Raw genomic sequence first — 15,794 nt, 5'->3', positions numbered from 1 at the left:
CTGTCCTGCCTATTTTTTTCAAATTTCATCCTAGCTATTTTTTGTCTTTGCAGGATCTGTTGTTGATGTTTTTCATGATTTCAATTACCAAGTACAAGGAGTTTTCTAACAAGATGAGGAAATGCAAAAAATATTTTCTGTTTACTCCCGTACAGAAATTGCTAACAAAAGCACACAAGTTGCACATGAGATGCAAGTAAGAATTGTATGCAAATCAGATTGCTCTCCTGTGCAGTTCAAACCTCGGGTGAGCTAGATTTACTGAATTCAGCAAAAAAGTAAATGAAGTCAGACCTACAAATAAGTCGAGCATAACAAAAATTATCAATTGACTTACTATTGGAGTTATTGCCCTTCAAAGTCAATTTTTCACAATATCTTACTAAAATCTTATTCTTTGAAACTCTTAGGCCAGATTGAAGCAAACTTGGCCAAAGTCATAACTACTCTGGTTATCTCCCGTACAGAAATTGCTAACAAAAGCACATGAGATGCATGTAAGAATTGTATGCAAATCAGTTTGGTAGTTCATATGTGCCCATAAAAATCTAACATAATGCTCATATGTGCAATTCAAACCTCATGTGAGCTTTTACCATGTTAGTTTTGTACTTTGAAAGTTTGTCCATTCTTCTAATCATTCACCTTGTAAGAAATAAAACCTGAGAAGACAAGAAACTTAATTATAGCAGAGGACTGCATTTTAAAATATAATATTTATAAAACTTACATTTTGCTGCTATAACAATATCGTCTTTGTAATCCACAATAAAATCGAATATATCTGAACACACATTTGATTTTGATCCACAATGAAATCGAATATATCTGAACACACATTTAATTTTAATCCACAATGAAATCGAATATAGCTGAACACACATTTGATTTTAATCCACAATGAAATCGAATATATCTGAACACACATTTGATTTTAATCCACAATGAAATCGAATATATCTTAACACACATTTGATTTTAATCCACAATGAAATCGAATATATCTGAACACACATTTGATTTTAATCCACAATGAAATCGAATATATCTGAACACACATTTGATTTTAATCCACAATGAATCGAATATATCTGAACACACATTTGATTTTGATCCACAATGAAATCGAATATATCTGAACGCACATTTGATTTTAATCCACAATGAAATCGAATATAGCTGAACATACATTTGATTTTAATCCACAATGGCATTGAATATATAGCTAAACACACATTTGATTTTAATCCACAATGAAATCGAATATAGCTGAACACACATTTGATTTTAATCCACAATGAAATCGAATATAGCTGAACACACATTTGATTTTAATCCACAATGAATCGAATATATCTGAACACACATTTGATTTTAATCCACAATGAAATTGAATATAGCTGAACACACTTTTGATTTAATCCACAATGAAATCGAATTTATCTGAACACACATTTGATTTTAATCCACAATGAATTCGAATATAGCTCAACACACATTTGATTTTAATCCACAACGAAATCGAATATATCTGAACACACATTTGATTTTAATCCACAATGAAATTGAATATAGCTGAACACACTTTTGATTTAATCCACAATGAAATCGAATTTATCTGAACACACATTTGATTTTAATCCACAATGAATTCGAATATAGCTGAACACACATTTGATTTTAATCCACAATGAAATCGAATATATCTGAACACGCATTTGATTTTAATACACGCTAGTTTGAAGCAACACAAACACTAATAACGGCATCACTTTTTCGTTTTTTTTTTGCACTAAGAATATACTTCCATTGTCTTTATCCATTTTGAAACACAAAACGCATGTAAAGGTATTTACTGAAAATATTGAGAATAGTCCTTGCGCAGGCTGATATATATACATGGTGTCTTAAGGTGTGTTTGGATATCTACCTATAGGTAACATAGCATTATATGCTTAATCTTCATGTTGTTTACCTTCAGCTGCACTTTCTTGTTGTCTATAGTTTAAGATGAGCTACTGTTTAAAGGAGCTAACATCTATGATAGAAAGTTTATTCTTAAAACATTTTTAACAGAATGGCCTGTTATTGGCTTATATACTGTTTAAAGGAGCTAACATATAGGATAGAAAGTTTATTCTTAAAACATTTTTTTACAGAATGGCCTGTTATTGGCTTATATCCTTTATAGAAATGTTTAATATTAAAAAAGGCCAAAACATTTTTTTAACCTCTACAAAAACAAGAAAAGGAGTAGGTCCAGTAAGACCTCTTTTTGGCCCCAAAATATAGCAGTTTTACAAAATTGTTGAAATGTAAACTTTTAGTTATTTATAGGCTAGATAAATGCTTCTGCTACATAAATATGGGCTGTTTTTGACAATACAATGCACATATATCGGGTACTAGCACAATTAAGTCATGCTAAATTATTGAAATCGTCACAATTCTAGCATTTTAGTTAAATTTTAGACGATTTCCGTGTAAAACGAAAGTGGCCGCATTCGTGTTCATCCTTAATATTGAAATGTAAGTTGTATTCGATGATAATACATAACATATATAAAGGTTGAGGATGAACACGGATGCGGCCACTTTCATTTTTGACAAAAACCATCTGAAAAACGACATTTTTCGGCATATTTGGTAGATTTTTCATATTTGAGCTTGAATCGAATCGTTGTTAATGAATAAATTAGTTAAAATCTTTCACCTGAACTAATTGAATCTAATGAAATAGACACTTAAGTGTTTAAAAAGTTGTCAAAATCTTTCGTCAGATGAACCTGACATTTGAGGCCAAAATCGGTCCTTACCGGTCCTACTCCTTTCGAGTAGAACTGTCAAAAACTTAACATTAACCATGAATGTAGTTTCATAAGGGGGAGCAAGGCAAATTGTGAAATATTTTGATTCTTCAAAAGCGTTTTTTTTCAAAATCAACAGTTAAAAATTCTTAAGGATTATGTACCCTTGTGATGATTCAATGCTAAACATATGGAATGCCCAGATTTGTTGTATCATGTCACATGAGTATAGAAATAATAAAAAAGACACAAATTTTCATTTCTTATAGCCTCAATATGCATTTTTTAATGTAAATATGTGGCACGGCCTAAATTGACCCTAAATTTTTTCCAGTCTTTATAACTTGGCTCAGATCCTTTTAAACTAATATGATATGTTATTTGTAACTTTTCTTTCCATTTAAAGTACTTTCAATACATATGTAAGGATTATTTATAACCAAAAAGCTTCACAAATTTTAAATTGCTGGAAAATATTACAACTTCATATAAGGCCCCCCTTCATTGAAAAACCTCAATTTTTAGGTGCAGGCTCATATAAATTTGACTTTTGAATAATTATGCCAAGTCTGATAAATCAAATGAGTACTCTATTGCTTTGAGTACATGATAAGTTATATATTAAGGCATTTAAAAAGTATTTTTATGCCCCACCTACGATAGTAGAGGGGCATTGTGTTTTCTGGTCTGTGGCTCCGTTCGTTCCTTCGTCCGTCCGTCCGTCCGTCCGTTCGTTCCGCTTCAGGTTAAAGTTTTTGGTCAAGGTAGTTTTTGATGAAATTGAAGTCCAATCAACTTGAAACTTAGTACACATGTTCCCTATAGTATAATCTTTCTAATTTTAATGCTAAATTAGATATTTACCCAATTTCAAAGTCCATAAAACATGGAAAATGATAGTGCTAGTTGGGAATCCGTGTACTTTGGACACATTCTTGTTTTGCAATATTTTAATGTTTAATGCCCCAAATGTTGATAGTTGAATTTTTTCAATTTTAACGTCAAAATTTTACACGCAAAGATGAGTATAGAACTTAACTTAATGTCTATAATATACATCCTATTGTCATGAAACTTTGTAAGCAGTGTTATAATTCATTAAGCTTTGGTAATACCAAGTTTTTTTAAGATTTGTCAACTCTTTCTACCCTATTAGGTGAAATCTGTAAATATAGAATCTGTACTTTGGCAACTTCCCTAAATGATTTGATGGTGTCAATTTGTCAAATAGCAAAAATGACTAATTTTGGCATTTTATGGTCAAAATAGGCATTTTATAACTTTTTCAATATAGATGCATAAATGGCATCCTGACTTTCTATCTGACAGGTTTTCATGTGTCAATATTTGTGTTTCTATGCCTTTATCTACTTCTTTTACTTATTTATGAACTCTGAATCTACAGAACATGCGCGTAGCTACGTTTACGTCAAAACGCCCGGGCGTACACTTGAATTTTGAAAATAAAACAAATAATCGACATAGAATAAGAAAGCACATCAGCCTTGTGCTTCTTTTTTTAATGGATTGTAATTTTGAATAAAAATTGGGACTAAATTTACTCAAATAGATCATTTAATATATTTGTTCGAATCTTTTGTAAAAGTCTGAAACCACTTTGAATTCTACCTTCTTTTCTTATATTTAAAGCAATTCACTATCTGCTCAGATTCGATATGCTGTTTGTATTTTTGTCGAGCCTGTGTTTTATGTCCCAAAAGCGAGACAAAGTGGTGTCAATATTTAGGTTTCCGAATGTGGATAAATTCTTTTAAATGACTCTCCGACCGTGAAATTTTACGAAAGTTGTACAGAAACTGTTTATGATCAAAAGAGTATTCAGAGCAATATGATAATGCAATTATATCTTTAATCTTCTCGCATTTTAAGGATAAAATGTGTTTCTTTCTGCAAATAATCTGAGACTACTATAACTGTGTTATAGTAGTCTCAGAATTAATAAGTGGTCGCAGTTTGGGCTTACATTTTGTTATTTTGTTATTTCTTCTACTTGTCGAACCTTCATCGAAATTTATGAAAATGTCGAAGAAGCTTTTTCTATGACTAATGTCTAAAGCTAAAATTTTAAAAGCATTAATTCGTTCATTTTTGGTTCTTTTCTGATAGACAGATAGCTGGACTCTTCTTTACGCAATTACATGCTCAATTTATAAACCTTCATAGATTGTCGTGAAAAATTCCAGATCAAGAAAAAAATATCAAAAGAAAATTTTAATTTTTAGCTCACCTGGCCCGAAGGGCCAAGTGAGCTTTTCTCATCACTTGGCGTCCGGCGTCCGTCGTCCGTCGTCCGTCGTCCGTCGTCCGTCGTCCGTCGTCCGTCGTCCGTCGTCCGTCGTCCGTCGTCGTCGTCGTCCGTCGTTAACTTTTACAAAAATCTTCTCCTCTGAAACTACTGGGCTAATTTCAACCAAACTTGGTCACAATCATCATTGGGGTATCTAGTTTAAAAATTGTGTCCGGTGACCCGGCCAACCAACCAAGATGGCCGCCATGGCTAAAAATAGAACATAGGGGTAAAATGCAGTTTTTGGCTTATAACTCAAAAACCAAAGCATCTAGAGCAAATCTGACAAGGGGTAAAACTGTTTATCAGGTCAAGATCTATCTGCCCTGAAATTTTCAGACAAATAGGACAACCCGTTGTTGGGTTGCTGCCCCTGAATTAGTTATTTTATGGAAATTTTGCAGTTTTTGCTTATTATCTTGAATATTATTATAGATAGAGATAAACTGTAAACAGCAATAATGTTCATCAAAGTAAGATTTGCAAATAAGTCAACATGACCGAAATGGTCAATTGACCACTTTAGGAGTTATTGCCCTTTATAGTCAATTTTTAACCATTTTTCGTAAATCTTAGTAATCTTTTACAAAAATCTTCTCCTCTGAAACTACTGGGCCAAATTTATCCAAACTTGGCCACAATTATCTTTGGAGTATTTTGTTTAAAAAATGTGTCCGGTGACCCGGCCAACCAACCAAGATGGCCGCCACAGCTAAAAATAGAACATAGGGGTAAAATGCAGTTTTTGGCTTATAACTTAAAAACCAAAGCATTTAGAGCAAATCTGACATTGGTAAAATTGTTTATCAGGTCAAGATCTATCTACCCTGAAATTTTCAGATGAATCTGACAACCTGTTGTTGGGTTGCTGCCCCTGAATTGGTAATTTTATGGAAATTTTGCTGTTTTTGGTTATTATCTTGTATATTATTATAGATAGAGATAAACTGTAAACAGCAATAATGTTCAACAAAGTAAGATTTACAAATAAGTCAACATGACCGAAATGGTCAGTTGACCCCTTTAGGAGTTATTGCTCTTTATAGTCAATTTTTAACCATTTTTCGTAAATCTTAGTAATCTTTTACAAAAATCTTCTCCTCTGAAACTACTGGGCTAAATGAATCCAAACTTATCCACAATCATCTTTGGGGTATCTAGTTTAAAAAATGTGTCCGATGACCTGGCCATTCAACCAAGATGGCCACCATGGCTAAAAATAGAACATAGGGGTAAAATGCAGTTTTTGGCTTATAACTCAAAAACCAAAGCATTAAGAGCAAATCTGACATGGGGTTAAACTATTTATCAGGTCAAGATCTATCTGCCCAGATGAATCGGACAACCCGTTGTTGGGTTGCTGCCCCTGAATTGGTAATTTTAAGGAAATTTTGCTGTTTTTGGTTATTGTCTTGAATATATATTATAGATAGAGATAAACTGTAAACAGCAATAATGTTCAGCAAAGTAAGATTTACAAATAAGTCAACATGAACGAAATGGTCAGTTGACCCCCTAAGGAGTTATTGTCCTTTATAGTCAATTTTCAACAATTTTTATAAAATTTGTAAATTTTTACTAACATTTTCCACTGAAACTACTGGGCCAAGTTCATTATAGATAGAGATAATTGTAAGCAGCAAGGATGTTCAGTAAAGTAAGATGTACAAACACATCACCATCACCAAAATACAATTTTGTCATGAATCCATCTGCTTCCTTTGTTTAATAGTCACATAGACCAAGGTGAGCGACACAGGCTCTTTAGAGCCTCTAGTTTTTTAAATCCCTGTAAAGGAATGATACATTGATTCACTTTTTGTGGAAGAAATCCTAGGTGTTCCAGAATTTTTTTATATTGCACCTCTTAGAAATATTTTTTTTTTTCGTGATCATTAAAAGGTGCTTTTGTTGATTATATGCGCACTCACGGCACCATTTAAACTTATTTAAAAGTAATATTGGTTTGGACGTTTTCTCTAAAACCAATGACCATAAGGCTAGCTTCCAGTTTAACACGATGAATAAGTTAACATATTACAAAATTGGCAGTTGCTATTTGTCCGGCCAATACAATGCTCATGTCACTATTTGTGTGTGCGTGTAATATTATCCTCAGCAGCACCAGGGGGTAGCAAATGTTTGTTATCTTTGTTGTTAGGGCCAAATCTTGTTACTGGTAATTGAAATTGTTGTTTTCTTCATATTACTATTATATAATAGTCATTATTATATATTCCATATTTATTACTTCATCTATGGCTTTACATTGTAAGACGATAGAAGAAATTACTTGTAAAACAAACTCGGGTCATGTTTGACTCGTGCATTTGATTTTTTTTTATATATTTCATTACCCCACTATTTATAATCCTTTATCCACATTTTTAACCTCATCCCCGCCCCCTCTTTCCCCCTAATCTCGTTTTGAGGGCTACTTGCAAGATTCATTTTTGGAATATAATTAAATTTTATAAGGTACATGTAAGACATGCCATTGTAAAGGCCTTTCTCAAGTCCTCTTGTTCTAAAAATCGTTTCCACCATTTAAACAGCTGTAGCAAGTCAAATAATTTTGTAAAACTATAGTTCTCCAATCAAATATCTTTTATTTCCCATTTTCCTTGAGATTTCAATTATTTTTGAGTCCCTTTTATAAGATTATATCATTCTTTGAAGTTCAAACTATCGTATTCCATTGTCAAATTCCGAAAACTGCAAAATTTATCAGAAATATTGATATTGCCATTTTCAGCCATAATCTTAAAATTGAAAATCAGTGATCGGATTACACGCGGCCCCCTGGTGTTACTGGAGATAATAGTACACGCACTTCCGAACGCACATAATATTACATGCGCATTACAATGGCCGGACAAATAGCCCTGACACTATTCTTCCGGCTAGCTGGACAAATAGCCACTCCGTACAAAATTTAACCAAAAAAAAAATAAACCATTTAGATTCAAAAGTATGTTGTTATCAATGATTTTTTACTGACAGGAATCATTATGGTATCTTATTCTCGATAGCTTTCGGGGGCTTCGTCCCTTTCGAACCCACTACCAACAGGTGCTTTGACATTGAGCGGTTGGCACCCCTCATATCCCTCGCCAAGGTTCGGGCGTACACGTAAAAATGACCCAGCTACGCCACTGGAAGGGGGGGGGGGGGCAGGAGGATTTTGAAAAATGAATAACTCAGCGTTGATAATCACAAAAATAAATGGTTTGTTCTGTGGTAGTTTGAAAATAAATAACCTGACTTACAATGTATTGAAAATAAATAACTCAGCAGGTCTAATCGAAAGTACGAGATGGCATCAGATTTTTCATAAAATTTATCTTTTTTCCAAAACAAAATCGGGAAACACTTCCCAAATCTTTTAACAATAAAAGTATAAATATTATCAAATATACTTGAAATGTCTGAAAATGGGGGTCCTACTAAAATGCGCCCGGGAGCGCCCGGGTGAAGAAAACGCGCCCGGGAAAAAGAAAAAGCGCCCGGGGAAGAAAAAATAGCGCCCGGGGAAAAGAAAAACAGCCCGGGGAAGAAAATTAGCGCCCGGGGAAATTATATAGATATTTTATTGGCATGAGACAACTTTGTGTCCGGCGATGAAATAAGTTATGCACATTGATTTTTTTTTTAATTTTAGGCAAGTAATTTGTAAATTAAGATAATAGATATTTTTAATAAAACACAAAAACAAGTATAAATGTTTCAATTTTAACAATAATATATGAAAAGGTCTACTATTTCGAAAGACAGATAGTAATGGATCACAGTTTATGCTGAAGATTTATAAAATGTAAGACATCAAAGACATGTTTTTTCAAAAACGATACCAAAATGAAAAATGTAATAAAAAAAAATTCACAGAAAAGTATTAATGTTAAATTATTTGAATATATAGCATATAATTTGGTTTATAATTGTTTCGACAGCTGCATTTTATTGCTCGTTTGAGAAGTTCTTCTCTTAATGATCCATAACGACTTTCGGGTGATTGTTTTTGTTTCTGTGTCTCGTCGAGAATTTTATAGCTTAGCAGTCAGATAGCGGTCAGACCATAGGCGTTAAAATAATCATTATTGAAATTATTTTGATAGATAACGCTGTCTTCTTCTTTTGATCAGTTTCGTTAGCAGTTCTTGTCTTACCAAAAATAATATTCTGGAATTAATACAACACTTTTAATATATATGCAAAGTTTAGTTTTAACTTTTGAATGTTTTTTACGGATTACTTAACATTATGGCTTCTCGGAGAAAAAGGAAATCTACAAGTCGGTTTTCTCCGGATTCAATTGAAAGCAGCAGACAAGAAAATGACTGTTCGTCTTGGACAGTTAAGAAGTTCAAAGAAGAACTGACAAATATTGGAATAAACATTACTTCAAAATTAAGTAAAACAGTGTTACAACAAATTTATTTTGATAATCTCAAATCAGTTTCCGAACCTGAACAATTGTCAAATGAAGACCAGGAAGTCTCGCCAACTTTACCTAATGTGACCAGTAATTCGTCTAATGAGCTTCCACTTTTGATCGGAAATTTAACCGAAGTTGTTATAGGATTAAGGGATTCAATGAATTCTAACACAAATAGGAATAATTCTAATACATCTTTATCAGCGGATTTTTCCGGGAATATACAAGATTCAAGACGAAATAGATTTCAACAAGTGCACACAGCAGATGAGCATGTGTTTTCATTATACAAATGGTACGGTGTTTCTCCTAGTGAAAGCGATTGCGGGATAAATCCCACCCTTAACACATCTACAGCTACTATTAACGGAGTGCCGTCATCATCTGTTCCTTTTTTGGATATAATTTCACCAGCGCTTAAAAAGCAAATTATTGAAGGTAGGGACGTTAATTTAGCCGGATTACTTATGAAAGATTACGAATCCGTTCAGGCAGCTAGTACTTTACTTACTAGCAGTGGTCTTGAAATTAATTTGCCAGGAAAAAAGGATATCCGGCTACATAGAACGCTCACTATTAAAGAGTTCGTTTGCGCTTTTGGCAAATATAAACGCGTCATGTGTAGGGTTTTTCCTCAACGCAATGAAGAATTAGATTGTTACTTAGCTAACATTTTACAAATTGAATCTAGCTACGGTGAAAAATTTTACGAATATCATAAGCTTTTTGCTGCCAAAGCTGCAACTGCACTTCGCGATTTCAAAGTTAAATTTGACTGGGGAGTTAAAGACAATGACATTCTTACGCTTTTAGCACCTCATGCAAGGCCAGAAGTTTGTAGACTTTGTTACGCTATTGATCACGGAACAAATTTTTGCCCTCTTTCTTCTCAATCAGTAGAACGTAGTACTTATCCGAGGAATAGACCATCTTCCGATCGCGTCGATAGGAGGGGCAGAACACGAGTTTTGCACGATGGGAAAGAGGTCTGCAATAACTATAACACGGCAAGGGGGTGTGCCAGACCGGGTTGTTCTTTGACTCATATTTGCAGTTCTTGTTTCGCTTTTCATTCCGCCTTTAACTGCAACAAAGATACTCAAAGGAACAAATCTTCTAGAGGGTCGACTACAATCAACGAAAATACAAAATGACTAGTAACAATTCCTGTTATCGAAAATTCACCTATCAATGTTAACTTGTTACGTGATTTATTGCAAACGCATCCAGATATAAATTTTGTTAATTATCTTTGTAGTGGTATTAACGAGGGTTTTGACACTATGATTAAATGCACTGATTTACCGACACTTGAATGTAAGAATAACTTTTCTGCTCGCTCTCAACCTTTATCTGTGCGGGAACTTATTAACAAAGAATGTGAAAAAGGTTTCTTGTCAGGTCCGTATAAAATTCCACCGTTTAACTATTATCGAGTCAGCCCTTTGGGACTTGCTGTCGGAAAGTACTCCGGGAAAAAGCGTCTTATATTGGATTTATCAGCCCCACATGACGATGATGATAATTGTAGTATTAACGACTTGATCAGTAAGGAAGATTGTTCAATGACGTATGTCAGAATAGATGATGCAATCAAAGTTATACGAAAATTAGGTCGTTTTTCATTGTGTTCAAAGTTCGATATAGAGGCCGCTTTCAAACAATTAGGTATAAGAAAGGACCAGTGGCATTTATTTTGCATTAAATGGTGTAAAGAATACTTTTTCTTTAATAGACTAGCGTTTGGTTGTAGAAGCTCGCCAATTATTTTCGATAACTTATCCAGAGCGATTTGTTGGATTGCTACTAATATCTACAAAATTGAATATATATTTCATCTTTTAGACGATTTCTTGACTATAGATAAACCTGATTCTTGCGCAGAGAGAACTATGGCATTAATGACTACTCTTTTTAAAAGACTTAATATTCCACTGGCTAAACACAAGGTTGTAGGCCCTTGTACAGTTATCGAATATTTGGGTATTATACTTGATACGGAAAAGATGGAGACCCGCTTGCCTTTAGATAAAACAAGTCGCATAAGTGAATTTATCAAGAAGTTTTTAAACAGACAATCTTGTACTAAACGTGAACTTCTACAATTGTTAGGGCATTTAAATTTTGCTATGCGGGTTATAATTCCGGGTCGTTCTTTTGTCTCATACCTAATATCTTTATCAACAACTGTCAAGGATCTCAAAGACAAAATATATTTGACCGATGAATGTCGTACCGATTTGCGTTTTTGGTACTCGTTTTTGGTAAACTGGAATGGTATTAATATGTTTTATGATTCTGACTATACTAGTGTTAGGGATATCGAACTATATACAGATGCGGCTTCTACCATTGGTTATGGTGGCTATTTCAAGGGAAAATGGTTTTGTTCTCCTTGGCCAGATGATTTAAATTATCCATGCGAAAAGAAATTTTCCATGGCTTTTCTAGAACTCTATCCTATAGTCGTTGCAGCCATCTTATGGGGTCATTCATGGACAACTAAAAGAATCTTATTTCGATGTGACAATGAAGCCACCGTACATATTGTTAATAAAGGTCGTTCCAGATGTTTATTGATAATGAAACTTATGAGAACTCTTACTTTGTATGCATGTATAAATAATTTTTGTTTTCGCGCCGAACACGTTCCTGGAGTTCAGAATAATATCAGTGACTCTCTTTCTCGTTTACAGCTAGAGCGGTTCAAGATACTTGCACCTTTAGCGGACAAAGTACCTCACAAGTGCCCGCCAGTCTCACGAGTAATGTGGCATTAAAGTCTACAGTATCGGATTTATGGCGACATGTGTTATCAACTAGAACATCTCAGACGTATAAAGTTGGATATCGAGCTTATACTGCATTTCTGGCTAATAACGGGGTTGTCTGGTTAGGTAAACCTATGCCTCCGATTTCTGAGGATATTTTGATTTATTTTGTCGCACATTGTTACAAAAACTTGAGACTTTTACATACAACCATTAAATTGTATTTATGTGGAATTCGGTTTTATTATATCCAAAGTAACTGTGACCATCCATTTGATTATACAAATGAATCGACACTCCTTAGACTCAATATGATAATGCGCGCCGTCAAACGTATACAAGGAGAGCATAATTCAAAACCACGTCTTCCTATTACTTTTCAGGTACTTGGGAGAATTTGCAATTCTCTTAGAGCAGGTGTTTTCTCTACCTTTACTGATTGTATGTTAGAAACGGCCTGTACAGTAGCCTTTTTTGGATTTCTTAGATGTGGTGAATTTACAGTTTCAAAACATTTTGATTCTACTGTAAATCTAAGTGTAACGGATGTTGAGATTCTCGATTCTTATGCTATTTTACACCTTAAAACCTCAAAAACAGATCCTTTTCGTAAAGGTGTCAGTATACAGCTTCACAAATCTGATCATACCATTTGTCCTTTCTCTGCTGTCCAAAAGTATATTGCAATCAGGAAGGGTAGAGAAGCATCTTTTTGTTTTTCAGATCCATTGTTTGTCAAAGAGAATGGTAACGCTTTAGACCGGGACTTTTTCATCAGAAGTCTAAGACATGTACTAGATATTTGTGGGTACAACTCAAGCTTATACAATGGTCATTCCTTTAGAATTGGTGCCAGTACATCGGCAGGATCCGTTAATATTCAAGATCATCTTATCAAAACACTTGGTCGGTGGACATCAGACAGTTATTGTCGTTATATTCGTATTTCCAATGACACTATTCGAAAAGCACAGAAGTCTTTGACATTGTCTAAAAATACCTGAGTGATATTTGATATGTGGACATTATCGAACTTGAATGGATTACCAAGGACAATGAACTTTAATGTGAACTTGTTGACCATTACAGAACTTTTATGCGAATTACTATACTTGTTATGAAGTATTCAGCCATACGAAGAGTTGCTGTTTGTCTTGCGATACACTTGGACTTATATTTGTACATTATCGTTTAGCAGAAGAACAATGTATTTTAACTTTAAGTCTTATCTATATAGTGACAATTATTTGAATTCGAATTTACCGATTTCATAGAATATTCAGCCGTTCGAAGAGTTGCTGTTTTCACCTGATACATGTTGGATTTATATTTCACTGTGTTTACAGAACTTGTGTCATTGAGGTTTTAGCCAAAAAACGCGTATTTCAATGTAGAGCCTGCTTGGAATGTGAAAAGAAACACATGTGAACCTTATAATTTTCTTAATATTCAGCCATGTGACGAGTTGCTGTTTTATTTTTCTAGATACATTCAAACTTTACAGTTATGTTTTGTGCATCATATTTGTATATATTCATTTTGTTTCTCTCTCTCTCTCTCTCTCTAATACTTTTTCAGCACATGCGACTTGAAGGCTCCCTTTATACCCCCTTTTGAATTCCACCTCACTTAAAATCTTACCACTTGGGGGATTTCTCAGCTCATATATATTTTTTTTTTATAATTTTTCATATAATCTGAGCAATGGCCATTCATTGCATTTTTTATCACTGGTCAGTCTTTTAAATGACAATTTTTTATCCCCCAAGTTCTATCAACTTACAACTCACATTTCATTAGTTATACTACAGTTGATAGGACAAGTCACGTCGAATTTCCTGTCAACCACTGTTTCGCAAGCATCAATAGTTCGCGCAAACTACGCTTTACAACAGCTCAGGATTCAGGGAATTCGACGGGAAAATATTTTCATAATTAGCAAAAATATTTTCAAAATTAGCTGAGATGATTTCCCAAGGGCAATACCTATATAATTTTATTTTTTGTAATAAATTTATATATCTTTTATATTTGTCAGTTTTTCTCTGTTGAAATGTATTCGTTTCAGTCAGGCATTTTGTCTCTGTTATAGCACCACCAGCCACTTAATTACAGACTTGGTACAGGTCATTAAGGTCAATTACAAGTGTATACCAGTTGTAACCTACAGACGGTAATCAATGAGTCCTTAACTATGTCACAACTTAGTTATTTATAGTATACCTTCATGGAGAAACTGTGTGGTATAAATGTTAAATTATTTGAATATATAGCATATAATTTGGTTTATAATTGTTTCGACAGCTGCATTTTATTGCTCGTTTGAGAAGTTCTTCTCTTAATGATCCATAACGACTTTCGGGTGATTGTTTTTGTTTCTGTGTCTCGTCGAGAATTTTATAGCTTAGCAGTCAGATAGCGGTCAGACCATAGGCGTTAAAATAATCATTATTGAAATTATTTTGATAGATAACGCTGTCTTCTTCTTTTGATCAGTTTCGTTAGCAGTTCTTGTCTTACCAAAAATAATCCCTCCAACCTGCCCCTGACAGCCAGCCTTCATTCCGCATGTGACGGGGAGATCTCAGCTACGTAGCAATACCTCTGCAATGCCATTCATTGCATTTTTTATCACTGGTCAGTCTTTTAAATGACAATTTTTTATCCCCCAAGTTCTATCAACTTACAACTCACATTTCATTAGTTATACTACAGTTGATAGGACAAGTCACGTCGAATTTCCTGTCAACCACTGTTTCGCAAGCATCAATAGTTCGCGCAAACTACGCTTTACAACAGCTCAGGATTCAGGGAATTCGACGGGAAAATATTTTCATAATTAGCAAAAATATTTTCAAAATTAGCTGAGATGATTTCCCAAGGGCAATACCTATATAATTTTATTTTTTGTAATAAATTTATATATCTTTTATATTTGTCAGTTTTTCTCTGTTGAAATGTATTCGTTTCAGTCAGGCATTTTGTCTCTGTTATAGCACCACCAGCCACTTAATTACAGACTTGGTACAGGTCATTAAGGTCAATTACAAGTGTATACCAGTTGTAACCTACAGACGGTAATCAATGAGTCCTTAACTATGTCACAACTTAGTTATTTATAGTATACCTTCATGGAGAAACTGTGTGGTATAAATCTAATCAAAATTAAAGAGTAACACATAATAAATCAGCAAATAAAGCGGTACTATACATGTACCGTAGTTAAAATAAGGGGGTAAAAAGCAGGAGTTTTGTTTAAATTGTTTAAACTAAGCATTAAAATCCTGATAAGCATTGCCATTAAAACAGTTGTAGTTTTATAAAAAGATATCATATATCCTAATTAGCATCTGCACAAAAAAGGTGTTCACCATGCAGTTGCTAAAATATTAGACCTCAGGCACTGATTATTTTTTTTAAAGTAACAAAATATACGTTTTGATCGAGGACAATATCGTTCATGATTCTTCTAT

The 15,794-nt window shown here is 33.8% G+C and overlaps 1 long non-coding RNA gene across 1 annotated transcript; it reads left to right on the top strand.

Moving 5' to 3' along the window:
• Nucleotides 1–9,716: 9,716 nt before the first annotated feature.
• Nucleotides 9,717–15,251, top strand: LOC143072348 (uncharacterized). Its single transcript, XR_012977146.1, has 2 exons — nucleotides 9,717–9,988; nucleotides 12,247–15,251. It is a non-coding gene; the product is annotated as an uncharacterized LOC143072348 (long non-coding RNA).
• Nucleotides 15,252–15,794: the final 543 nt, after the last annotated feature.

This window comes from Mytilus galloprovincialis, chromosome 4 (assembly GCF_965363235.1).
Source record: "Mytilus galloprovincialis chromosome 4, xbMytGall1.hap1.1, whole genome shotgun sequence".
NCBI classification, from domain to species: domain Eukaryota; kingdom Metazoa; phylum Mollusca; class Bivalvia; order Mytilida; family Mytilidae; genus Mytilus; species Mytilus galloprovincialis.
The sequence above is the reverse complement of the archived record's forward strand: the minus strand, read 5'-3'. Positions and strand labels throughout refer to the sequence as shown.